Raw genomic sequence first — 26805 nt, 5'->3', positions numbered from 1 at the left:
CTGGATTTTCAGGGTGTCCTGCAAATTGTCATTCTTGATCCTGCATGTTGGAGCAATTTCCTCTCTCATCCTCTTCACTTACTCGTCTTTGCCCTGAGAAAAGCACTTTACATGTCTCACTCTTTTAATTCAACACAATGCCCCAGTGAATTCACAGCCAGTATTTCCCCCATTTTACAGATGAAGCAACAAAGCCTAGAGAAGCTAAATAACACACCTGTCCTTTCAGAGCTAATTACCAGCCAGCTACGCTGTGAACCCAGGGGTCTGGTTCCAGAGCCTGTGATCTCAGGCACTAAGCTATGCTATTTCTTAGAAGATTAAAACAACAACAGGCATAATAAAGTTTCACATCAGTGTCAGTAAAAGAACTTTTTACAGTTTCTTGGCGTATGGTAAGTGATCCATGAATTTCCCCACAACTTTATTGAGATATAATTGACATATAATGGAGAAGGCGATGGCACCCCACTCCAGTACTCTTGCCTGGAAAATCCCATGGACGGAGGGGCCTGGTAGGCTGCAGTCCATGGGGTCGCTAGGAGTCGGACACAACTGAGGGACTTCACTTCCACTTTTCACTTTCCTGCATTGGAGAAGGAAATGGCAACCCACTCCAGTGTTCTTGCCTGGAGAATCCCAGGGACGGGGGAGCCTGGTGGGCTGCCGTCTATGGGGTCGCACAGAGTCGGAAACGACTGAAGCGACTTAGCAGCAGCAGCAGCAAGTTTTAAGATGTGTGATGCAGTGACTTGATATACATATTTCTAGTGAAATGATTGCCTCAATAGTATTAGTTACCACGTCTAACACCTCACATAGTTTTTTTTAAGTCTTTTTTTCTCTTGTGGTGAGAACACTTACTCTTTTAGCAAACTTTCAAGTATACAATACACTTTTTAAAACTTTTTATTTTGTACTGGGATATCGCCGATTAACAAACAATGTTGTGATAGTTTCAAGTGAACAGCAAAGGGATTCAGCCCTACATATACATGTAGTCATTCTCCCCCAAACTCCCCTCCCATCCAGGCTGCCACATAACATTGAGCAGAGTTCCCTGTGCTGTACAGTAGGTCCTTGTTGGTGATCCATTTCAAATATAGCAGTGTGTACACGCCCATCCCAAACTCTCTAACTATCCCCTCCCTGCTATCCTTCCCCCTGGCAACCATAAGCTTGTTCTCAAAGTCTGTGAGTCTGTTTCTGCTTTGTAAGTAAGTTCATTCAAGTATGCAATACACTTTGGTTAACTATAGTCACCAGGTTGCACATTATATCCTCAAATCTAATTCTTAAGATCTATTCATCTTACAACTGGAGTTTTGTACCATTTGACCAGCATCTCCCCATTTCTCCCAACCCCCCAACCCCTGGTACCACCAATCTACTGTTTCTATGAATTTGAATTTTCAAAATTTCACATCTGAGTGATGCCATGCAGTATTTGTCTTTCTTGTATGAATGATATTGATCTTTTTTCCCCACTTCTGATACCCCTGTTCTTCCTTTGACTTACTGCTTTACAAGACAGACATATTTGGGGATCACAGAGTTAAAGACTTACGTGGGACTTCCCTGGTGTTTCAGCGGTTAAAACTTCACACTCCAAACCCAATGAAGGGCACGTGGATTTGATCACTGATTGGGGAACTAAGATCCCACATGCCGCATGGTGTGGCCAAGAAATTGTTTTCAAAAAAGTACTTAAAAGATGACTATGTTTGTTTAGAAATTATGTAAATCATTGAAGCTGGCCAGTTGTTGGAATTTTTCTGTTGCTGGATTGATAAATGGCCTAAAAGAGAACATTTTCTTGAAGAGAATACACAATTTTCAACAATGCTGTAATATTGTCTTTTGATCTGAGGCCAGGCCAGCTCTGAAGACACAAAGTAACATGGGTACAGAGATGTCAACAGGATTTGCTTTCAGTTCTGAATTGTGATATAGTTCTTAACTTTGAAAAAAAAATTCTTTTCACTCCCCCTTTTATCTTTGGAAAATGAGACTTCTTTTCAGGTCATGGCCAGCCTTTGGTAGTGTTAACTTAAGTTTTATTGAAAATTAAACTGAGAATGCCTCCTGGAGATGGAGACTATTAGATCTGAGATTTGGTTTTTCCTACTTACAAGCGAATTATCGAGCCTGTGACTGTTTCCTGAGTGCTGGCAGTAGACAAAGATTCCCGGGGCTGAGATGTGGGACTTTATTATTCATGGAAGAGCAAGCAGCATGCACATCAGCATATTTGCTTCAGTTCTCGTTGCCCTTGGGTCCTGTGTGGGTGATGCGATACAGCCCAGATGAGCGCTCTCTACACAGTGGGTTTGGAATGCAGCTGAGAAACACTGAGCTTGGGGAATCCACTGCTTTTAGAGCAAGCAGTAAGCAAGCCTGCTCCTTATCCCTGGGGAGATACTAATCCATCACTCAAGGTTACCACCTGAATAAACTATCCTGCCCTGGAAAAAGAGGAGACAGTGATGAGAAAACTTTCAGTAGAAGCTGGATTAGTGGCAAACCAACTGTTAGTGGGGCTTAGAAAAGCAGTGAGAAAACTTCATCAGCGATGTGGGTAATGGCATGTGGCATTACGCAGTGCCCCAACAGTGTACACAACTGTTGTCTCTAATAACCTGGAAGATAGGAAATGCTACTAGTAAACTTTTGGATTTGCCTAAAGAAACCCCCAGGCAGAATGATGTGAGTGTCAGTTTGTTGGTCCTGGATACATACGATAAGATACCAGGAGGAGATGGACGAGGTCAAAATGCAACTGCTTAATGTGCAAGCACAGTTTTGAGAAAAACATAATGTATCCAAGATGTGCTCAGCTGTAAAATAAAATTGTTTATTATGCCCAGTGTCCATAGCAAATGAGATTCTCAAAATAAAATGAGGCCTGGGGCCAAGGTCCAATTCCAGCATACAGCTGTAATGTCACACTTAAGATCATTGGACAATTTGAGGCAGTGTCAGCTAGACTCTCTCAGGAGACAAAAGAGCATTGTCCGACTGCTGCCTGATTTATGACCCAACATAGAAAGAGACCGGCCTCAAAAATAACTGTAAATGTGACTTTTGCCCCACTGAGTAGACCTGTATCAGAGTCAGAGGAAATCCACAAAATTTTAAAGAGAGTGTTGCTGGTAAAATCATTGCCAGCTGAGACTAAAAGGAAGCGAGACAGTTCATAATGAATAAACAAACTCTGGGCTGTCAACATAGGTAGCAGGCAGACTGAGAAACCTACTCAGCTGCAAAATGGGCCATTTCTGATAGGAGCTGAGTCAAGAGGCTTCCAGAAAAATGGATTGGATGGTTCAATACCCAGGGAGCTGTGATGGACCCTGATCAAGAAACTTTTCTTGGACTTCCCTGGTGGTCCAGTGGTTAAGGATCTGCTTCACAATGCAGGGGATTCGGGTTCGGTCCTTTGTTGGGGAGTTAAGATCCCACAAGCCAGGGAGCAATTAAGCCTTCGAGCAGTAACTACTGAGCACATGGGCCAAAACTAGGGAGTCTGTGAGCCATAACAGAAGATCCCACACGCTGCAGCTAAGACCTGACACAGCCAAATAAATAAATAAAAATAAATATTTTTTAAAAAGAAGAAAAAACAGACCCTTCCTATTTCTGGTTCAAGGGGACCTAGTAACCATGTACCCTGCTATATTTCAGAGTTTCCATGGAACAGTGACTATTATGTGCCTCCCAACCTCCCCCTCCCTTGAATGGGAGCGTCTACTGTGGTTACCCTGCCTTCCTAATATATTTTGGGTGTGTGGGGAGTGGGAAACTTGCCTTTTTGTGGGGGCAGGTGTCCTTCCTGACAGGAGCTGCACCCGAGGATAGCACTCATTTGGACCAAATGGGCTTCCCTGGCAGCTCAGATGGTAAAGAATCTGCCTGCCACAGGAGAGCCAGGTTCAATCCTTGGGTTGCAAAGATCCCCTGGAGAAGGGCATGGCAACCCACTCCAGTATCCTTGCCCGGAGAATTCCACAGACAGAGGAGCCTGGCAGGCCACAGTCCATAGGGTCACAGAGAGTTGGACATGACTGAGCAACTAATACTTTCACAGGTGGTAAGATCTTAGACTTTGAACCTGATGCCATATTGGATGAGACACTTGGGGTTCCTGGGGTGGAAGTGAGCATATTTTGCCTGTGAGAGGAAAATAAGTAATTGTGGTCAGGTTGAAGATCATGGGAACTTGAAAAAAAAAGTGGGCACAATATTTTACTGGCTCTCTTATCAAAAAGAGCTGTTTATTGTTCTTGAATGGGGCTTGCCTGCTTTGACCGATGGGATGCAGCAGAAGTGATGCTGTACAGCCTCCTAGCCTAGGACTCAGGAAGTACTACAGCGTCAGCTCTCGTCCTTTGTAATTCTGCTTCCTGTGAAAAGCACAGGTTGTCCTGCTGGAGACATAGAGCTCAGCCAAGACATAAATAAGGATGTTTTATCCCACTGAACTTCCTTGAGCTATCAGATAGCTGCAGCCACAGGAGTGACCCCAGCAGAAAAGGTTATTGGTTTAGCCAACCAAATTGCTGATCTACAGAATCATGAATCACAACAGCAAAATAGATTCTGGATTCTGGTCTTGTTTATTATGGCCCACATAGTAACTGATGGGGCTTCCCTGGTGGCTCAGTGGTAAAGAATCTGCCTGCAGTGCAGAAGACCTGGGTTCAATCCCTGGGTCAGGAAGATCCCCTGGAGGACGCCATGGCAATCCACTCTGATATTCTTGCCTAGAGAATCCCATGGACAGAGGAGCCTGGCAGGCTACTGTCCTTGGGGTCACAAAGTCAGACATGACTGACGTGCTTAAGCAGCAGCAGCAGCAGTAACTGATATATCTTTTTTTTTCTGTTTGTTTCTATTTTTGTTATTTTTAGCACCCTGTGGATTGTAATTATCTTTAAAAAATTTTTTTGTTATTGAAGTACAGGCAATTTTAGGGGGGCTTGTCTGGTAGCTCAGTGGTAAAGACTGCTTTCAATGCAGGAGACCCGGGTTCGATCCCTGGGTTGGGAAGATCCTCTGGAGAAGGGAATGGCAACCCACTCCAATACTCTTGTCTGAGAATCCCATGGACAGAGAAGCCTGTTGGGTTACAATCCATGAGGTCGAAAAAGAGTTGCACATGACTGAGCGACTAACACACATATCAGTGATTTATAATTTGTGTTAATGTTTGCTGTACAGCAAAGTGATTCAGTTATATATATATATTCACTTATATATCCATATTCTTTTCCATTATGGTTTATTTCAGAATATTGAATAGTTCTTTGCTATATAAGTTCTTTTTTAAAAATTAATTTTTAAAAGTGGAGGATAATTGCTTTACAATGTCATGTTGGTTTCTGCCATACAACAACATGAATCAGTCATAAATACATATATCCTTTCCATCGTGAGCCTCCCTCCCATCCCCCCATCTCACCCCTCTAGATCATCACAGAGCACCGGACTGCGCTCCCTGTGCCACACAGCAGCTTCCCACTGGTATCTGTTTTACACACGGGAGTGTGTATGTGCCAACGCTACTTTCTCCATTCATCCTACCCTCTCCTTTCCCGCTGTGTCCACAAATCCACGCTCTACATCGGCAATACGTACGTTCTTAATGCAAACTGGCCACAAACATAAAATCCTTTCAGAAGAGTCTCCCAGTCCAACTATTTATTAAAAGCTAGGCATCTAGACTATATTTTTCTGTAGCTCGGCTTCCAGGTATACACAGTAGAAAGGTCTCCATATAAATCCCTAAAAGATGTAAAATTATGCATGGAGCAGCATATCTGTGATAATCATTAACTGATAACATCCATATTTCCATCAATGGTAGAATGGATAAAATGTGATATATTCATACAATAGAATGCTATGCAGAAAGAAAAAAAAAACTACTTCTATAAACAACTACATAGATAAATCTCATAAATGTAGTGTTGAGTAAAAACTCCAACACACAAAAAAGTATGCTGTGTGATTAGCAGTTAGAATACTGGAGGTTTCTGCAGTGAAAGAGAGTAAAGATTTGGAAGTGGCCCATGGAGGGTTTCTCAGGGGCTGGTCGTGCTCTGTTTCTTGATCTGGGTGGAGATTACAAATGTTGGCTCCTTTTGTGAAAATTCATTGAGCTACAAACTTGAGATTTAGGGACTTAACCATATGTATGATGTAACTCCAGGAAAACATTTCCCTTTTAAAATAGAGGATCTCAGATTAAACTAGGAATTTGTGAGAGGGAAAAATCAATTTTTTTCCTGCAAAATCTAGAACTTTCCAGTTTACACATCCCAGTGTCTTCAGGGGACAACTTGGTTTTACCTTGTCAACTATTCTCTCTGTGACAGCTCTGATCAACCTGCAAAAATGTCTTTTCTCTCTTATATCTAAATCCTGTTTTTAATCTTGACTAAATACTGATCAAGTATGACAGCATCCTTTAATACTTTGTACACATTGATGTACAGGGACTTCCCTGGGGGCTCAGATGGTAAAGTGTCTGTGCGCAATCACAATGCGGGAGACCCAGATTTGATCCATGGGCGAGGAAGAGCCCCTGGAGAAGGAAATGGCAACCCACTCCAGTACTCTTGTCTGGAAAATCCCATGGACAGAGGAGCCTGGTAGGCTACAGTCCCTGGGGTTGCAAGAGTCAGACAGGACTGAGAGACTTCACTTTCACATGTTGATGTTACTGGACAGTGAAAAGTCAGGAGTCCTTAGGATGGACAGCAAGTGAAAGTTCTTGACTTTGCCCAGGGAAGAATTCAAGACCCAGCCAAAGTAAAGGGAAAGCAGGTTATTGGGACAGATACACATTCTATAGACAGATCTCGACCATCTCAGAACGTGTGAGCAGCCCCAGGGCATGGGGTTGAGGATTTTTATGGACTGAGTTACTTCATAAGCCAACAAGTGGGAGGAACAGTCTTGCTATTTGGGGGAAGGGTGAGGATTTCCCAGGAACTGGGCCACTGCCCACTTTTTGGCAGTCAGCAAGCAGCAGAAACAGATTTAGAACCTGCAAATTCAAATCCAATACCCTTCTCTCAATCCTACAACTATCATGTGCATTAGGTTGCTTTCTTGCACCTTATTATGTTAAATCCAAATTCCTTGGTCTGTTATTAAAGCATCTCCATAATCTGGGTTAACCCTTACCGTCCAGCCTCGGTCTCCTAAAGCTCCTTTAGTGGATATTATGGCTGGCGCTCCCAAGTTTATTCCTCCCCATTGAGCAGCAGCGTGCATTCTGGGAGACTGTTCTTCCTCCAGGGCATGCTTGACTGTTCTAAGAATAACTGAATCCTCTGACTAGTGAATTAGTTCATAAACATGTGAGCCATCCAATGCTGGCCAAAGAGATGCAGGGTGTTGCTAGAGACTTCTAGGTAAGTTCTCTACTCCCTTTAAAAAAAAATTATTTATTTATTTTTGGCTGTGCTGAGTCTTCAGTGCTGGGCTTGGGCTACTCTCCAGTTGACGTGCATGGGCTTCTCAGTGTGGTGGCTTGTCTTGTGGAGCACAGGCTCTGTGCACGGGCTTCAGTAGTTGTGGCATGTGCTCAGTAGTTGCAGCTCCCAGGCTCTAGAGCACACACATAATAGTTGCGGTGCACGGGCTTATTTGCTCTGCAGCATGTGGGATCCTCCCAGACCAGGGATCGAACCCATGTCTCTTGCATTGGCAGCAGGATTCTTTACCACTGAACCAGCAGGGAAACCCTTCTCTCTGTTATTAAGAGAGTAACAGGAAGTCCTTCTTTCACTCTCTCTTGTTGGATGGGAATAAGGAGGTGCATGGCTCCCACACTGTCTGAGCCACTGGGGAAGCCCTGCATGGCTATACTAAAATTCATTCTTCCATTTTACACTGATGGACATTTGGGTAGTTTCTGGGCTTCCCTCATAGCTCAGTTTGTAAAGAATCCACCTGTAATGCAGGAGACCCTGGTTTGATTCCTGCGTCAGGAAGATCCGCTGGAGAAGGGATAGGCTACCCACTCGAGTATTCTTGGACTTCCCTTGTGGCTCAGCTGGTGAAGAATCTGCCTGCAATGCAGAAGACCTGGGTTCGATCCCTGGGTTGGGAAGATTCCCTGGAGAAGGGAAAGGCTCCCCACTCCAGTATTGTGGCCTGGAGAATTCCATGGACTATATAGTCCATGGGGTCTCAAAGAATTGGACACAACTGAGAGACTTTCACCTGTCACTATCTTTTGGGTAGTTTCTAGTTTTAGATGCTTAAGAATAAAACTCCTGGGCTTCCTTGGTGGTCCAGTAGTTAATAATCCATCTGCCAACACAGGGACACGGGTTCAATTCCTGGTGTAGAAAGACTCCCACCTGCCTCAGAGCAACTAAGCCTGTGAGCCACAACTACTGAGCCTGTGCTTTAGAATCCTCAAGCCACAGCTACTAAAGCCTACACACCTAGAGCCCATGCTCTGCAACAAGAGAAGCCAACAAAAGAAGCCCCTGCGATGAGAAGGCCATGCACCACAGGGACGAGTAGCCCCCACCTGCTGCAGCTAGAGAAAGCCAGGTGCACAGCAAAGAGTGTGCAGAAAAGAAGAAGTAGCCAAAAAATAAATAAAAATAAAAAAGAATACAACTCTGTACTGGGAAAATTTGTAGGAGTAAAAATACTGGACATTATACCCCATTTTCAATTTCCAGACAGAAAAACTTTGAAAGCTAGACTATTGAGGTAGGAAACAAATGATACAATTACTCAGCTTGGGAACTTCATGACATTATCCTGAACTCATCTTGGTTTTGTTTTTTTTTTGGAAGGAAAATTAATCATTATCAAAATATCAGAGAATATCATTAATATGTACCTAATTTGCACTCTAGTCACCTTACATCACACATTACTGCCTAATGCTGTTATTTACTAGCTATTTGATCTCAAACAAATTCCTTAACCTCCCAGATCCTCAGCTTCCTTATATGTAAAATAAGGACAACAAACAGCACTTACTTCACAGGTTTTCACGAGAATTAAGTGAGCTAAGGCATATAAAGTACATATCACATCGCCTGACACACAATGGTGCTCAGCAATAATAACTATTATCATTATTATGATATATCATCTTACAACAACCCAGTAAGATAAGAATTCATACCCCATTTTCAGAGGCAATATGCAAAAATGTATAGTTATAGAACAAGGATCGGTATTCAAATTTGTATCTACATGAGTACCAGAGCCCAAGCTTCTCCCACTGCACTATTACCACAAGGTATGTATTCTCATGGTGTATCTTATTTAATCTTCACAGTGATCCTGTTAGATGATTTATGCCAATGTGAAGAGAACAAGAAGGGAACAATATAATGAATTAGGGGGAAAAAAGTCTGAAACAAGTCTCAGAGAAACATGAGATAAAATTCAGTTTGCTGTGTTATTTCTTCCCCCAAATAGTGAACCATAGTTACCCAGAGTACTTTTGAAGCATTCTAGAGCTCCCTGGTAGCTCAGCTGGTAAAGAATCTGGTTGCAATGCAGGAGATCTCAGTTGGATTTCTGGGTCAGCAAGAGCCCCTAGAGAAGGGATAGGCTACCCACTCCAGTATTAGAGGGCTTCCTTGGTGGCTGAGAATCCGCCTGCAATGCGGGAGACCTGGGTTTGATCCCTGGGTTGGGAAGATGCCCTGGAGTAGGGCATGGATATCCACTCCAGGATTCTCACCTGGAGAATTACATGGACAGAGGGGCCTGGCGAGCAACAGTCTATGGGGTCACCGAGTCAGACACAACTGAGCGACTAAGCACAGACAGCATAGCACAGGGCTCCATGGGAGAATTTTGCAAGTAAAGACAGGATTTAGAGGGTGTTGTGTGTTTACACTTTTATAAATATTTAACCATATGTTCCACTTTTTCTCTAATTTCTTCTCTTTATTGTCATTGTTCCCTGCCCCGATGCAATCTTGGCAGGATTAAGAATGGCACATTCGAATGGGCTTATGGGAAATTTTAACGTATCTGTATCTGTAAATATGTGGGCGGTTAAGGAGAAGCAACAAGGCGCACCGAACATTTTTGAGGACAGAGAGAACAGCAGCCATCATGGCGCCTGCACTGGAAAAGCGAGGGAATGCTACGGTTACTACAATAGGGAGACGGTTACTCTGCCTGTAGGAAAACACTGCCCAGTGGCAGTTGTGGCCGTTGGGGGCTGGACTCAAGACATTTGAGATGACCTGGGAGGGTGGAAGGCCGAGAAATAAATGCCCTGACCTCGCTGGGTCTATCCCTGATGTGTGTGTGTGGGAGATGGAGGTGGAGGGCGAACATGGCGGCTGTGTCTCTCCGGGTATTTGTGAAGGAGGTGAGGGCGGTAGCGACACGTTCTGCACGCGACTTTTGCAGTTAGACATTTTTTTCCCACGCCTAGACTTGGGCATTTTAGTAACTTGCCCAAGGTCCTTGAGCTAGTGAGTGAGGAAGAGTTGAAGTTGAAGCCTGCGTGTATGTTGTGCAATAGTTCTTACTCCTAGCTGAATGTTAGCTAACACCTGAAAGAAAAAGTGAAGTCGCTCAGTTGTGTCTGACTCTTGGCGACCCCGTGGACTGTAGCCTACCAGGCTCCTTGATCCATGGGATTTTGCAGGCAAGAGTACTAGAGTGGGTTGCCATTTCTTTTCCTTCTTCAAGGGATCTTCCCCACCTAGGGATCGAACCCACGTCTCCCACATTGCAGGCACACACTTAACCGTCTGAGCCACCAGGGAAGCTTAGTATCACTTAGGGAAGGGCTTATAAAGTACTGACGTCAGGAAACCATCCTTTGAGATCTCAATATAATTCAAATGGCGGGGGGGGGGTGGGGTGGGGGGTGGGGGCGGGGGGGTGGGGTGGGGGGTGGGGGCGGGGGGGGTGGGGTGGGGGGTGGGGGCGGGGGGGGTGGGGTGGGGGGTGGGGGCGGGGGGGGTGGGGTGGGGGGTGGGGGCGGGGGGGTGGGGGCGGGGTGGGGGGTGGGGGTGGGGGGGGCCCAGGGAGCGTATTAAAACCTCGGGGTGGGGGGTGGGGGCGGGGTGGGGGGTGGGGGTGGGGGGGGCCCAGGGAGCGTATTAAAACCTCCCACAGGTGATTCTAACGTGCAGCTAGGGTTGGAAAACTGTGGTCTGGCTGAACGCCAGTATCTGTGCTGTTTTCACTGTAATGTGATCTGCTCTGGGCACAGAGGTAGTGACAAAGACATCACTGACCTGAAGAACCCTCTATCTAACGCTGAGAAACCATCACAACACAGACAGGAGAAGCTAGAGGCAGTTCGGAGGAGTGAGGGGAGACTCCTCAGAGATCAAGCTGGAGCAGAGCTGGTGGTATGGTTTTCCCACCTGCTGGTCTTTGCTCCAAGCACTAAATAGTATTTCATTTCAGTTCAGTCCTTCAGTCTTGTCTGATTCTTTGCGACCCCCATGGACTGCAGCAGGCCAGGCTTCCCTTGTCCATCACCAACTCCTGGAGCTTGCTAGTAGCTAATTTAATTCTTATCACCACCCTGCCAATAGGTGCTGTTATTAATATTATTTTAATCAACAATCATTATTTGTTAAATTAACATCTCAGTATATCCATTTTTTTCTGGAGGAGGGCATGGCAGCCCACTCTAGTATTCTGCCTGGAGAATCCCATGGACGGAGGAGTCTGGCGGGCTACAGTCCATGGGGTCGCAAAGAGTTGGACACGAGTGAAGCGACTTAGCACATATATCCATTTTACACTTATGGATGCTAAAACACAGAGAAATTAAGGGTCTTGTTTGTGGTCACACAGAGGTATAAGTGGGCTTGAATCCAAGTAGTTTGGTCTGAGATCCCACCTGCATTAAAAGTATGTGAGTTAGCAAAGGTGATGTTGAATGGGAGGGGTGGTCAGGGAGAGAAGGTTGAGGAAGTGGTATTCCTGGCAGAGTCTTTGCTGATTGGAGCCTGTTGGGGGATTTGGGGTGGGTGGGGGGGTGGTTTGGGGGGAGGGAAGGAGAAGCAGGCACCCCACATCACATTTCCAGGGGTGAGGCTGTATTGTGGGTTTTATTCTCAAGGCAGTAAGCAGTCAGGAGAGAGTAACTTGGTCAGGTTGGCAGTTTTAAGCCAGAGAAAGGACAGGACTCTGGCCCAACAGGAAATGGAGGCGGGGACCCTGGGGAATGCGGAAGGAGAAACATGTTTGGGTTTGGCCTTAGAGAGTGGGAAAGGTTGAGATAATACAGAAGCAGAAATGCGGTAGAATGAGTTCTTGAGTGCATCTATCGGTCAGGCGTTCCACAGTTTATCTATGTTTATAATAAAGCACTGACGTTTGATAACGATTTCTTTAAGTTAGAATACAATCTAGCATCTTCCAGGATAGACTCATAACTGTCACCCTTCCTTTCCTGGGGGAGACCGATGTGAGATGACGGGCAAAACCCAGAGAGGAATTCATAACGTGTAAGAAGGCAAGGGGAGATATGAACACATTAAAATCTGCAAAATATATGTCATCCTTTTAATTAAAAAATTAGTAGTTAGGTCAAAAAATGAGATTTCTTTATGCATGTGTTTCAACATTTAAATCTGTTTAATTTCTCATGTTTGGTGTGGAAGTCTGGGAAAAAAATGTCAAGACATTTTAAAAACAGAGTTCATTTGGTGGGTATAATTTGATCAGTCACGTTTATTTTTCCTTAGTCTCAAAAGGTGTGAGAAATAAAAACTTTCTTCCTCCCCAGGAAAGGAATGGAGAAGTGGAAGATGATGAGGTGGGGGTTTAGTGGCAGCCCAGGGCCTTTAGAAACACATAGCAGGCTTCTTTGCTGGAGAAATGTACCCTTTGGTACTTTCTTTTAAACTGAAGTGTAGTTGATTTACAATGTTGTGTTAGTTTCAGGTATACAGCAATGTGGTTCAGTTTAATAGAATCTATCTATCTATCTATATATATATAGTTATATTTAATAGCTGTATCTATAGAGATATTAAACTGAATCTATATATAAAAGATATATAGATATAAAAGATACATATGGAAAATATATATATTCTTTCTCAGATTTTTTTCCATTATAGATTATTACAAGATATTAAATATAGTTCACTGTCCTATACAGGTCCTTGCCTGCTGGTACAGTTTATTTAATAAGTTGTTTTTTAATATAATTTTTAAAATGTGTTTTTCTATTGAAGTATTGTTGAGGTACAATGTTGTTTTAGTTTCAGGTATATAGCAAAAGTGACTCAGTTATATATACATGTATGTATTACATATATGTATCTATATATAATACATATAATCTATGTATCTATTCTTTTTCAGATTCTTTTCCTTGTAGTTTATTAAAAATACTGAGTGTATTTCCCTGTGCTATATAGTAAGTCCCTGTTGCTTATCTGTTTTATTGTATGTGTGTATGTGTGTGTGTGTGTCAGCTGTGTCTGACTCTTTGTGACCCCATGGACTGTAGCCTGCCAGGCTTCTCTATCCATGGAATTCTTCAGACAAGAATACAGGAGTGGGTAGCATCTCTCTCCTCCAGGGGATCTTCCCAACCCAGGGATAGAACCCAGGTCTCCCACATTGCAGGCGGATTCTTTACTGTCTGAGCTACAAGGGAAGATTTATATACAGTAGTCTGCATATGTTCATCCCAAAGTCCTCATTTATCTTCCACCCCCTGAAACATTGTACAGTGGGCATCTCTGTGGATGACCAAGGCTGGCAGCAGTGATGCATTCTAGGGAGGATTCTGTGCTCCACAGGTGATCAACAGAGGGACTCCTGCGTTTGTCTGACATGAGGGCTCACCCAGAGAGGACCTGGGCAACATCCCAGAGGGAGCCCCAGCAGTGAGGTGAAAGCCTTGGACCAGCCCTCCTGCTTTCTGGCACCAGGAGTCTCATAATTCCTTGAACTGTGGAGAGATCCTCTCTTGACCAGGATCACCACCAGTGGGAATCTACATGATTTACCTGGCTTAGCGAGAAGCACCTACTTTCTCATACTCAAGTATTGAGAAATAAACATATCACTTGCCACAAAGAGGGCTTCCTTGGTGGCTCAGTCGGTAAAGAATTTGCCTGCAATGCAGGAGATCGCCTGCAATGCAGGAGACCTGATTTTGATCCCTGGGTCGGGAAGATCTTCTGGAGAAGGAAATGGCAACCCACTCCAGTATTATTGCCTGGAGAATCCTGGACAGAGGAGGCTGGTGGGCGATGGTCCGTAGGGTCGCAAAGTCAGACATGATTTAGCAACTAAACCACCACCACTTGCCACAGAGAAGAGAAGGGAAATCGCTGTTTTTGTGTGTGCTGAGTCCGAAGGCTAGGGCTTAAGCATAGGAGTGATAGAGATCAATTTCCCCTTGAAGGTCAGTTTCAGAGGTTGAAATCTTAGCATAAAAAAATTTAAGATCTGGTAGAAATGTAAATGAAATAAGCTAAAGGAATATGAGATCAGATTTTTAACATCAATATCAATTGGAATTGGATACATGTTCAGAAGTCTCTACAAAAAAATGAATTCTAAGATTTGCAAAAAATGTGTATTAGGAGGAAGAAGTGGACCCACCCCATCTTCCCACCTGAATCACCACACACAATCTCTCCCTAGGCACCAGCAGGAAGTACCTGATTATTACCTTGTAGTTTAAATGTAACTCACTTTATTTCTTTCTAGTCATAACCAATGAGACTGGGGCCCATCCAGGCCCCCAGATGAATGAAATCAATGAAATCAATAAGCCTAAGTCAGTATTTTGCTTTAAACTTTCTTACCAGCCCACATGGTATCTCAGAGTTTGGACCTTATCCCAGGGATGGAGAGATTTTTTTTTTTTCTTTTAAATTAATTGATTGGATGTAGGTTGAAGGACTGTGTGAACAGACCTCTTTGTGTAAAACAACGAAAACAATATTGACCCTACCTCTTAGGTTGTTGAAGAGGATTAAAAGGAAGTGATTGCCAAGGCCCAAAGGCACAGAAGCCTCGTAAGAATTCTAAAAGGCCTCTTTTACCCACGAAAAGGCAGGAAAACATTTTAATCTTCTTCTTGAGTCCAAAACAGAGATCTGATTTTATCTCCTCAAGGCAAAAATAATCTCATATGGGCATAAATGTGCAAAATCACTTTCCTTTTCCTTCAACTAATTGCTGTAAAATAGATGAGCTATTTCTTACATGGATAGAAAGGTAGGAAGAATAAACAGAAAAGAATAGTGTAAAAAAACACTAGTTTCTAACCACCTGGGATCAACATGGAATATTTTTGTTATATTTATCATTTTATTTTTTAATTAAGTATTATAGATAAACATTTAAGTGACATTTGACTTCATATCCCACTATTATGAGTTTTGTAGGTATTTGCTCATTTCATCTTCTTTTCATGTATATATGGATCTACAGCCAGTATATAAAACTGTTTTGTGAGGTTATTGCTTTCAATTTATATCCATGATGTTATACAATATATTTGATCTACATCAAGATTTTTCCACTGAACTTTTTAAAAAACATATTAATATTCATACAGATGGATCTAGTACCTTTTATTTTTGCCACACCGCATGGCTGGTGGGATTTTAGTTTTCCCAGCCAGGGATCAAACCTAGGCCCTTGGCAGTAGTGATACAGGAGGAAGCAGGGCAGGGCACGGTCTTGGGAAGAATGACATGGCCTGAGGACACGACATAAACTGATTAAACCAAACAGGTCCAAGATAGCAGGTGAGTCAACTCCACTAGGTCTTGAACCTCAGTGTACAGTCTTTGGAACACACCAGCAAGCTAAACGACACACCCACAGGTGCCAAGACAGTTCGACAGCCAACTGTGAAGTTCAGAGAGTGGGCAGCAGCTCAACTCCTGGCCTGCTGTGCTGTGCTTATTTGCTAAGTCGTGTCCAACACTTTGTGACCCCGTGGACTGTAGCCCGCCAGGCTCCTCTGTCCATGGAATTCTCCAGGCAAGAATACTGGAGTGGATAGCCATTTCCTCCTCCAGGGGATCTTCCCAACCCAGGGATCAAACCTGGGTCTCCCACATTGCAGGTGGATTCTTTACAGTCTGAGCCACCAGGGAAGCCCAATTCCTGGCCTACCCCTTCTCCAAAATATCTGGAATACTCCTTCCACTCAGTCTATAAACACTGACAACCTCATACCTGCAGGAAACTCTCTCTTTCTGAGATGGCCCATACTCTGTGGAGCGTTTGTCTTTAAATAAATCTGTTTCTTACCTATTACTTTGTCGCTCACTGAATTCTTTCTTCAAAGAGACATAAAGAAACTGAGCTTCTTTAAATACTGTGATCAGATGTGATCTCAGTTGAGAGACTGTGCATTCAAGTCCCAGTCTGGGTTTTGGCTAGGTTCGAGTCTTGGCTGGTGGGTTCAAGCCCCACTCTGAGTTGCACAGTTTCACTACCATCAGAGTCCATTCCCGTCTCTCCAATTTCATGTCTAGTTGTGTTAGAGAAGGCAGACTAGACCTTGATAAAGTTATGACTGGTGAAGGCAGTTGCCACTCTTATTAACTAGGAAGGAGAATGCTTGGTGTTTTGTGGGTAGCAGAGAAATCTTGTTTTTGTCTCTACTTACACACAATTTACTTTCCTTACATGGACATGACTTAGTGACCAAACAAAAACACACAATTTAGATGTGAGCTTACTTTGTCTCACTACGTCACAGCACACCTTGACTGACGGTGGTCTCCCATGACATGGTTTATGTGCAACAGGAGAACACCATGATCTAGCTATGTCAGGCTAGTTCCCAGATGTACAGTGACACAGAAGTCCTCTGCTATGGGCTGCAAATTTCTTTGTTGATGTCCTAACCCCCAGTGTGACTGTATTTAAAGAAGGAATTAAGGTTAAATGAGGTCATAAGAGTAGGGCCCTGAGCTGATAAGATTAGTGCCCTTATAACAAGAGACACCAGAGAGCTTGCTCTCCCCCTCCTCATGCAGGTGCCAAGGAAAGGCCACATGAGCACATGATGGGAAGGAGTCCATCTATACACCAGGAAGAGAGCCTCACCAGGGACTGAATTGGGTAGCGCCTTGCTCTGGAACTTCCCAGCCATAGGAACTGTGAGAAAATACATTTCGGTTGTCCAAGTCCACCCCACCCCCGCCCAGTGGTGTTTCATTATGACAGTCTGAGTGGACTCATACCTCCATATTTCCCTGCTTCTGGTTTTTCTCCTACTGGTAACAATTTTAGGTGGATTAAACTGTTTCTTCTGGCATTTATCCTGTCCTACCTATTTGAATTCCATATGGCACTATCTTACGACTCATCAATTCTAGGCATTGTCTATTAATTTTGCATGATGGTAGATAAGTATTTAGCTTTGTTGTACTTCATTATCTCCCCTATCCTCCCACTGTAGTTATAATACAACTTTTGGTTCAATAAATATGTGGAATTTGGCTTCCCTGGTGGCTCAGACAGTAAAGAATCTACCTGCAATGTGGGAGACCCAAGTTCGATCCGTGGGCCAGGGAAGAGCCCCTGGAGAAGGGAATGGCAACCCACTCCAGTATTCTTGCCTGAAGAATTCAATGGACAGAGGAGCATGGAGGGCTACAGTCCATGGGGTCACAAAGAGTTGGATACAACTAAGCGACTAACACGTTCACTTTTTATTTCGTTAATTATTGGGAAAACTGTCAGGGTAACACAGCTTGCCATAGTAAGTACAAGTCTCCCCTACAGGGGCAAGTTTTCATGTGGAAAAGACTTGTATCTCTAAACAGGAGTAACAGAAAGAGTGAGTGATGGTAACTAAGTTAGTAATGTCATTAATTTTCCCAAAGATCCATCAGATAACATACTCCTGTACCCTAAGGAATGAAAAAAGGAAGAAAAAAGAGGCCAGAAAAATTCTGCCTGCATTTTTGCCTCCAGGTGAATGGAAAGGAGTTCCCTTCCTTTAAGGGAAATCTGAAGGGGGAGGAAATAAATGCTTCCTTTTCTACAACATCCTGCAGCAACGTTAGGGACTCAGAATTGCCAGGACCAGAGGCTCCCCTGCACGCTTAGGTCAACTCAGATATCCTGGGATGGTTGCATGTGACAAGTAGGTACCGAGGAATGAGCAGTTTAGGAAGTTCAAAGTGAAATGTGAGGCAGGTCAGATTCCACAGTCATTTGCCCTTTGAATTGGACGCCACCATTAATCTGCCATGTTCAGTGTCCTTCTAAACAATAGACTTGAAAAATGATGCACACACAGCCCTAAATTTGCTGAGCTATTCTCATCCCCAGCCGAACTCATTTCAGAGCATTCAGACTGTACCACGATTAGCTGCTGAACTATCCTAAAATAATATGAAGCCAGGCCAGTAATTATACACTGGAAGAAACTATGTATAGAAAGCTCATTAACTTGCGGGGTGGTACAGGTTTCTGAAGTGGGAGCCTTTCAAACAGGATGATCATGCTTCTGTTGGTACAGTTGAAAATCCAATTGCAAATCCTTGTGTATGTGTGCTCAGCCGTGTCCGACTCTTTGCGACCCCATGGACTGTAGCCGGTCAGGCTCCTCTGTCCATGAGATTTTCCAGGCAAGAATACTGGAGTGGGTAGCCATTTCCTGACCCACGGGATCTTCCTGACTCAGGGATTAAACCTGCATCTCTGGCGTCTCCTGCATTGGCAGGTGGATTCTTTACCACTGAGCCACTGAGCTAAATGTGATATACATATATATCACCTTAGCTAAATATATATATATAAATTTTACAAAAAGTAGTCATTCATGTTTATTGCAGAAAATACACAAATATAGATGAATTTAAAAAATAATCCAGAAACAGTATAATAGAGAAAATCATCTCAATCATTGTACTTTCTTTTACACATTTTTGTTTTGTATGTATATATTTAAACATATTTATTACCTATCTATAGTGTATGTATGCGTATTGGACATATACTTACATTTCTACATACACTTTATATCCATTTTCCTCACGTTTGGAGAGCCGAAAAGCCCTATGCTGCTGCTGCTGCTGCTAAGTCGCTTCAGTCGTGTCCGACTCTGTGCGACCCCATAGACGGCAGCCCACCAGGCTCCCCCGTCCCTGGGATTCTCCAGGCAAGAACACTGGAGTGGGTTGCCATTTCCTTCTCCAAAGCATTCATGCATGCTAAGTCGCCTCAGTTGTGTCCGACTCTGTGTGACCCTATGGACAGCAGCCCACGAGGCTCCTCCATCCACAGGATTCTCCAGGCAAGAATACTGGAGTGGGATGCCATTTCCTTCTCTAGAAAAGCCCTATAAGATACTTTAAATGAATGCCACCTTGGTAAAAATGTGGCAAGCCCTGTGTTTTGTACTTTACATATATTGCTTTGTATAGTTTTTGTATATGCAGTGAGGTAAATATTATTGTGCCCAGTCTACAGATGAGGATGCTAAGGATTAGAAAGATTAGTTTTGTTATCTGGTTATGTTTTCTGTGGAATTTATCAAGGTCAAACCAATAGTGTCTGACCTGGAATTTGAACTAAATGGGTTCTCAACCACTGGCGATAGTGCCTGGTGTTTGCCAGGAAGAGAAGCAGAGTCTGCAGGCTGGAGCTTGCAGGGTGTGTTTGTGGCTTCAGGTATGGGTTCAGTTTAGTTGCTCAGTCATGTCTGACTCTTTGTGACCCTGTGGAATGCAGCACGCCAGGCTTTCCTGTCCCCCACCAACTCCCAGAGTTTGCTCAAACTCATGTCCATCGCGTCGCTGATGCCATCCAACCATCTCATCCTCTGTCATTCCCCTTCTCTTCCTGCCTTCAATCTATCCCAGCATCATGGACTTTTTCAATAAATCAGTTCTTCGCATCAGGTGGCCAAAGTATTGGAGTTTCAGCTTCAGCATAAGTCCTTCCAATGAATACTCAGGACTGATATCCCTTAGGATGGACTGGTTGGATCTCCTTGCAGTCCAAGGGACTCTCAAGAGTCTTCTCCAACACCACAGTTCAAAAGCATCAATTCTTCAGCACTCAGCTTTCTTTATAGTCCAACTCTCACATCCATACATGACTACTGAAAAAACCATAGCTTTGTCTAGACGGACCTTTGTTGGCAAAGTAATGTCTCTGCGTTTTAGTTTGCTGTCTAAGTTGGTCAGAATGTGGTCCACTGGAGAAGGAATGGCAAAACACTTCAGTATTCTTGCCTTGAGAACCCCATGAACAGTATGAAAAGGCAAAATGATAGGATACTGAAAGAGGATGTCCCCATATCAGTAGGTGCCCAATATCCTACAGGAGATCAGTGGAGAAATAACTCCAGAAAGAATGAAGGGATGGAGCCAAAGCAAAAACAATACCCAGCTGTGGATATGACTGGTGATGGAAGCAAGGTCTGATGCTGTAAAGAGCAATATTGCATAGGAACCTGGAATGTTAGGTCCATGAATCAAGGCAAATTGGAAGTGGTCAAACAGGAGATGGCAAGAGTGAACATCGACATTCTAGGAATCAGCGAACTAAAATGGACTGGAATGGGTGAATTTAACTCAGATGACCATTATATCTACTACTGTGGGCAGGAATCCCTCAGAAGAAATGGAGTAGCCATCATGGTCAACAAAGAGTCTGAAATGCAGTACTTGGATGCAATCTCAAAAACAACAGAAGGATCTCTGTTTGTTTCCAAGGCAAACCATTCATTGTCACAGTAATCCAAGTATATGCCCCAACCAGTAATGCTGAAGAAGCTGAAGTTGAATGGTTCTATGAAGACCTACAAGACCTTTTCGAACTAACACCCAAAAAAGATGATCTTTTCATTATAGGGGACTGGAATGCAAAAGTAGGAAGTCAAGAAACACCTGGAGTAACAGGCAAATTTGGCCTTGGAATACAGAATGAAGCAGGGCAAAGACTAATAGAGTTTTGCCAAGAAAATGCACTGGTCATAGCAAACACCCTCTTCCAACAACACAAGATAAGACTCTACACATGGACATCACCAGATGGTCAACACTGAAATCAGATTGATTATATTCTTTGATTATAGCCAAAGATGGAGAAGCTCTATACAGTCAGCAAAAACAAGACCGGGAGCTGACTGCAGCTCAGACCATGAACTCCTTATTGCCAAATTCAGACTTAAATTGAAGAAAGTAGGGAAAACCATTAGACCATTCAGGTATGACCTAAATCAAATCCCTTATAAGTATACAGTGGAAGTGAGAAATAGTTTTAAGGGACTAGATGAACTATGATGAAGGCACTATAGAGTGCCTGATGAACTATGAATGGAACTATTGTACAGGAGACAGGGATCAAGACCATCCCCAAGAAAAAGGAATGCAAAAAAGCAAAATGGCTGTCTGAGGAGGCCTTACAAATAATTGTAAAAAGAACAGAAGTGAAAAGCAAAGGAGAAAAGGAAAGATATAAGCATCTGAATGCAGAGTTCCAAAGAATAGCAAGGAGAGATAAGAAAGCCTTCTTCAGCGATCAATGCAAAGAAATAGAGGAAAACAACAGAATGGGAAAGACTAGAGATCTCTTCAAGAAAATTAGAGATACCAAGGGAACATTTCATGCAAAGATGGGCTCGATAAAGGACAGAAATGGTACGGACCTCACAGAAGCAGAAGATATTAAGAAGAGGTGGCAAGAATACACAGAAGAACTGTACAAAAAAGATCTTCATGACCAAGATAATCACGATCGTGTGATCAGTCACCTAGAGCCAGACATCCTGGAATGTGAAGTCAAGTGGGCCTTAGAAAGCATCACTACGAACAAAGCTAGTGGAGGTGATGGAATTCCAGTTGAGCTATTTCAAATCCTGAAAGATGATGCTGTGAAAGTGCTGCACTCAATATGCCAGCAAATTTGGAAAACTCAGCAGTGACCACAGGACTGGAAAAGGTCAGTTTTCATTCCAATCCCAAAGAAAGGCAATGCCAAAGAATGCTCAAACTATCGCACAATTGCACTCATCTCACATGCTAGTAAAGTAATGCTCAAAATTCTCCAAGCCAGGCTTCAGCAGTACATGAACTGTGAACTTCCAGATGTTCAATCTGGTTTTAGAAAAGGCAGAGGAACCAGAGATCAAATTGCCAACATCTACTGGATCATGGAAAAAGGAAGAGAGTTCCAGAAAAACATCTATTTCTGCTTTATTGACTATGCCAAAGCTTTTGACTGTGTGGATCACCATAAACTGTGGAAAATTCTGAAAGAGATGGAAATACCAGACCACCTGACCTGCCTCTTGAGAAACCTATATGCAGGTCAGGAAGCAATAGTTAGAACGGACATGGAACAACAGACTGGTTCCAAAGAGGGAAAGGAGTATGTCAAGGTTGTATATTGTCACCCTGCTTATTTAACTTCTATGCAGAGTACATCATGAGAAACGCTGGGCTGGAAGAAGCACAAGCTGGAATCAAGATTGCCGGGAGAAATATCAATAACCTCAGATATGCAGATGACACCACCCTTATGACAGGAAGTGAAGAGGAACTAAAAAGCCTCTTGATGAAAGTGAAAGAGGAGAGTGAAAAAGTTGGCTTAAAGCTCAACATTCAGAAAACTAAAATCATGGCATCCGGTCCCATCACTTCATGGGAAATAGATGGGGAAACAGTGGAAACAGTGTCAGACTTTATTTTTTGGGCTCCAAAATCACTGCAGATGGTGATTGCAGCCATGAAATTAAAAGACACTTACTCCTTGGAAGAAAAGTTATGACCAACCTAGACAGCATATTGAAAAGCAGAGATATTACTTTGCTAACAAAGGTCCGTCTAGTCGAGGCTGTGGTTTTTCCAGTGGTCATGTATGGATGTGAGAGTTGGACTGTGAAGAAAGCTGAACACCGAAGAATTGATGCTTTTGAACTGTGGTGTTGGGGAAGACTCTTGAGAGTCCCTTGGACTGCAAGGAGATCCAATTCTAAAGGAGATCAGCCCTGGGATTTCTTTGGAAGGAATGATGCTAAAGCTGAAACTCCAGTACTTTGGCCACCTCATGCAAAGAGTTGACTTATTGGAAAAGACTGATGCTGGGAGGGATTGGGAGCAGGAGGAGAAGGGGACAACAGAGGATGAGATGGCTGGATGGCATCACTGACTCGATGGACGTGAGTTTGAGTGAACCCCCTGAGTTGGTGATGGACAGGGAGGCCTGTCGCGCTGCAATTCATGGGGTCTCAAAGAGTTGGATACAACTGAGCGAATGAACTGAACTGAACTGAAGTTGGTCATAGCTTTTCTTCCAAGGAGCAAGTGTCTTTTAATTCCATGGCTGCAGTCACCATCTGCAGTGATTTTGGAGCCCCCAAAAATAAAGTCTGTCAGTGTTTCTATTGTTTTCCCATCTATTTGCCATGAAGTGATGGGACCAGATGCCATGATTTTAGTTTTCTGAATGTTGAGTTTTAAGCCAACTTTTTCACTCTCCTCTTTCACTTTCATCAGGAGGCTCTTTAATTCTTCTTCACTTTCTGTCATAAGGATGAGGTCATCTGCATATCTGAGGTTATTGATATTTCTCCTGGCAATCTTGATTCCAGCTTGTGCTTCATCCAGCCCAGCATTTCTCATGATGTACTCTGCATATAAGCTAAATAAGCAGGGTGACAATATACAACCTTGAGGCACTCCTTTCCCAATTTCGAACCAGTCTGTTGTTCCATATCCTGTTCTAACTGTCGCTTCTTGACCTGCATACAGATTTCTCAGGAGGCAGGTCAGGTGTTCTGGTATTCCCAACTGTTTAAACTTTCCACAGTTTGTTGTGATCCACAGCGTGTATAGGTGGTGGGGCAGGGATGGGTGGGTGGTAAATAAAAGACCATATGGAAAGGCAGGAAGAAGATGAGCTGGGATACGTTGCCACAGGAGGTAGCCCAGAGGATGGCAGAATCAGGCCCGAAAGGCTCCTCCCAGAAGCCCATTCCCCAGCAGAAGCCAAGTCTCACAGGATCTCGCGGGTTTGTAAGAGGTTGGCAAGAGGTTCCTGAAAGGGGAAACACCTGGGTGCCTCACTCAGAATGGAGTTTGGTTCCCATCGTCTACCCGGCCAAAGCCGCTCCTGGGGCTGCCTCCCCTCTTGCCGTTCTTCGTGAGTCTGTCTGTGTGGCGGCCTGTTCGTCCCAGCTGCACCCTCAGCTCTTAAGGACCCAGCTCAGGCCTGTGGCTGTGCAGGGGCCGGAGCACCCGAGGCCCGAGTGGGAGAGGGAACTGCTCGTGCTTGTGCTGCAAGTGCATCAAGTTCTGAGAGGCCGAAGGGCCACGCCAGGAACCCAAGCTTCTGCTGTGGGCCACTGGGGCCCCATCTAACGTCTGCAAGGTGCAGGACTGCACCAGGTCCAGGTTCGAGCCCTGCCATCGCACCGAGCTTGTTTGTTTCTCTGCGCTGCGCCCGGAAGCAGTGAGGGGCCTAGGAGTCCTCCCCGGAGACCACGACTACCTGTTCCCAGAGACTTTCCCGGAAGAACAGCCTCAGGTAATTGCTCTCTCTTCCTTGAAATATTAATCTTACCGTCCCTATGGAAAACAGTATGGAGGTTTCTCCAGAAATTACAAATAGAATTGCCATGTGATCCAGCAATTCCACCTCTTGGTATTTACCCAAAGGAAATGGAAATAGGATATCAAGGAGATGTATGCAATCCCATGTGTATTGCAGTGTTTATTCATAGCAGTCAACAGAGGGGAAACAAGTGCCCATCAATGGATGAATAGAGAAGATAGGAGTGTATACATATAATGGAATATTATTCAGCCACAGTAAAAAAGTAACTTTTGCCATTTGCAACAGGATGGATGGACCTTTGGATCTGAAGCCCTTATGCTAAGCATCAAGATAAGACAAAGACAGATACTTATGATATCATTAATATGTGGGATCCAAAGAAACAAATTGGTGAAAAAGAAGAGTAAAAGCATGGCTACCAGACGCTGGTGGTGGGGGTAGGGAAATTGGGACTGCATTGTTTAAAGATATAAACTTGGAACTGGTAGATAAATCCTGAAGATCTAATGCACTGCATACTGATTAGAAAACAATACTGTATTATAAACTTCAAAGCTGCTAAGAGATTAGATTTTTTTTTAAGTTAAAAAAATTATTTATTTTTGGCTGCACTTGGTCTTCATTGCTGCTCATGGGCTTTTTCTAGTTATGACAAGCGGGGGCTTCTCTTTGTTGCGGTGCAAGGGCTTCTCCTGCTGCCAAGCACAGGCTCTGGGCACATGGTCTCTAGAGCACAAGCTCAGAAGTGGCGCTCGGGCTTAGTTGCTCAATGGCATGTAGAGTCTTCGCGGATCAGGGATTGAACCCATCTCCCCTGCACTGGCAGGTGGATTCTTTATCCACTGTGCCACTAGGGAAGTCCTGAGACTAGACCTGAATTGTTCCCACTATAAAAAAGAAATGATAATCATGTGAAGTGATAGAGGTGTTACTTAGCTAAATATTCATATTTAGCAACATCCTCCTGAAAAGCATCAGAGAGGTTGTCAGGATTTATGGGTCAAGCGATAAAAAGGGTCAGGTTGTTCCCAAGTTTACCTGTAGGTGACACTGTAAGAGTAGTCAAAGAAAGACCTACATTAACCTACCAGGCTTATTATAGTGATCACAGTCAACCATCAGGATGTTGTCATTGTCATCTTCATCACTGTGGTCATCTTTACAGCCATCATTAGGATTGTTCATTTAGGAACTCATTGCACGTGGCATAGACCTCTATTCCATATTCCACCATTCTGTAGTCACGGACCTCTGGTCCAAGGGAGGTTTATCTCGCACATGTATGCATTTAGCTCTGGGAGTCTCATCTCTGAACCTTGGCTCCGGTGAAATCTCTTGCCTGGGATGTCCCACCATGCCCCTCCCTGCATTTTTATGAGAAGGTGTTCATCATGAGTCATCACTGCTCCACTCTGGTTCCTGAGATCCAGCTCAGAGAGGGCTTCTGTCAACCGTACAACCTTCATCTAAGAAACTGTCCTGCTTCCCTATTTCTTATCCTAGTAAGGTCTTTGCATCTCCCTTCTAAAGTTGGAGTTCACTTCACACTGGTCAGAATGGCCATCATTAACAAATGCTGGAGAGAGTGTGGAGAAAAGGCAGCCCTCCTATATTATTGGTGGGAATGTAAATTGGTACAGCTAGTAGGGAAAACAGTATGGAGGCTTCTCAAAAAAACAGAGTTGCCATATGATCCAGCAATTCCACTTCTGTGTGTATACCCAGACAAAACTATAATTTGAAAAAAATACATGTACCCCTATGCTCATAGCATTGTTTACAATAGCCAAGACATGGAAACAACCTAAATATCTATGAACAGATGAATGGATAAAGAAGATGTTGTGGGTGGGTGTGGGTGTGTGTGTGTATGTGTGTATAAGATATCGTATAGCTACACACAATGGAGTATTACTCAGCCATCAAAAAGAATCAAATAATGCCATTTGCAAGATCATAGATGGACCTAGAGGTTATCACACTAAGCGGAGTAAGTCAGAAAGAGAAAGACAATTACCATATGATATCACTTATAGGTGGAATCTAAAATATGACACAAATCAACATATCTATGAAACAAAAACAGACTCATAGAGAACAGACTTGTGGCTGCCAAAGTGTGAGTGGGGCATGGGAGGGAAGGATTGGGAGTTTGGGATTTGAAGATGAAAGCTAGTTTGTATAGGATGGATAAACAGCAAGGCCCTAGTGTATAGCACAGGGAACCATATTGAATATCCTGTGATAAACCATAATGAGAAAGAA

General features: G+C 43.6%; 1 long non-coding RNA gene across 1 annotated transcript; it reads left to right on the top strand.

Moving 5' to 3' along the window:
- Positions 1–23516: 23516 nt before the first annotated feature.
- Positions 23517–25147, top strand: LOC147361979 (uncharacterized). Its single transcript, XR_015138422.1, has 2 exons — positions 23517–24510; positions 24826–25147. It is a non-coding gene; the product is annotated as an uncharacterized LOC147361979 (long non-coding RNA).
- Positions 25148–26805: the final 1658 nt, after the last annotated feature.

This window comes from Bos grunniens, chromosome 12, assembly GCF_055505025.1.
Source record: "Bos grunniens cultivar Pamir isolate PY7600 chromosome 12, Bosgru_T2T1.0, whole genome shotgun sequence".
Taxonomy (NCBI): Eukaryota; Metazoa; Chordata; class Mammalia; order Artiodactyla; family Bovidae; genus Bos; species Bos grunniens.
This window is presented reverse-complemented; position numbering and strand designations above follow the sequence as displayed.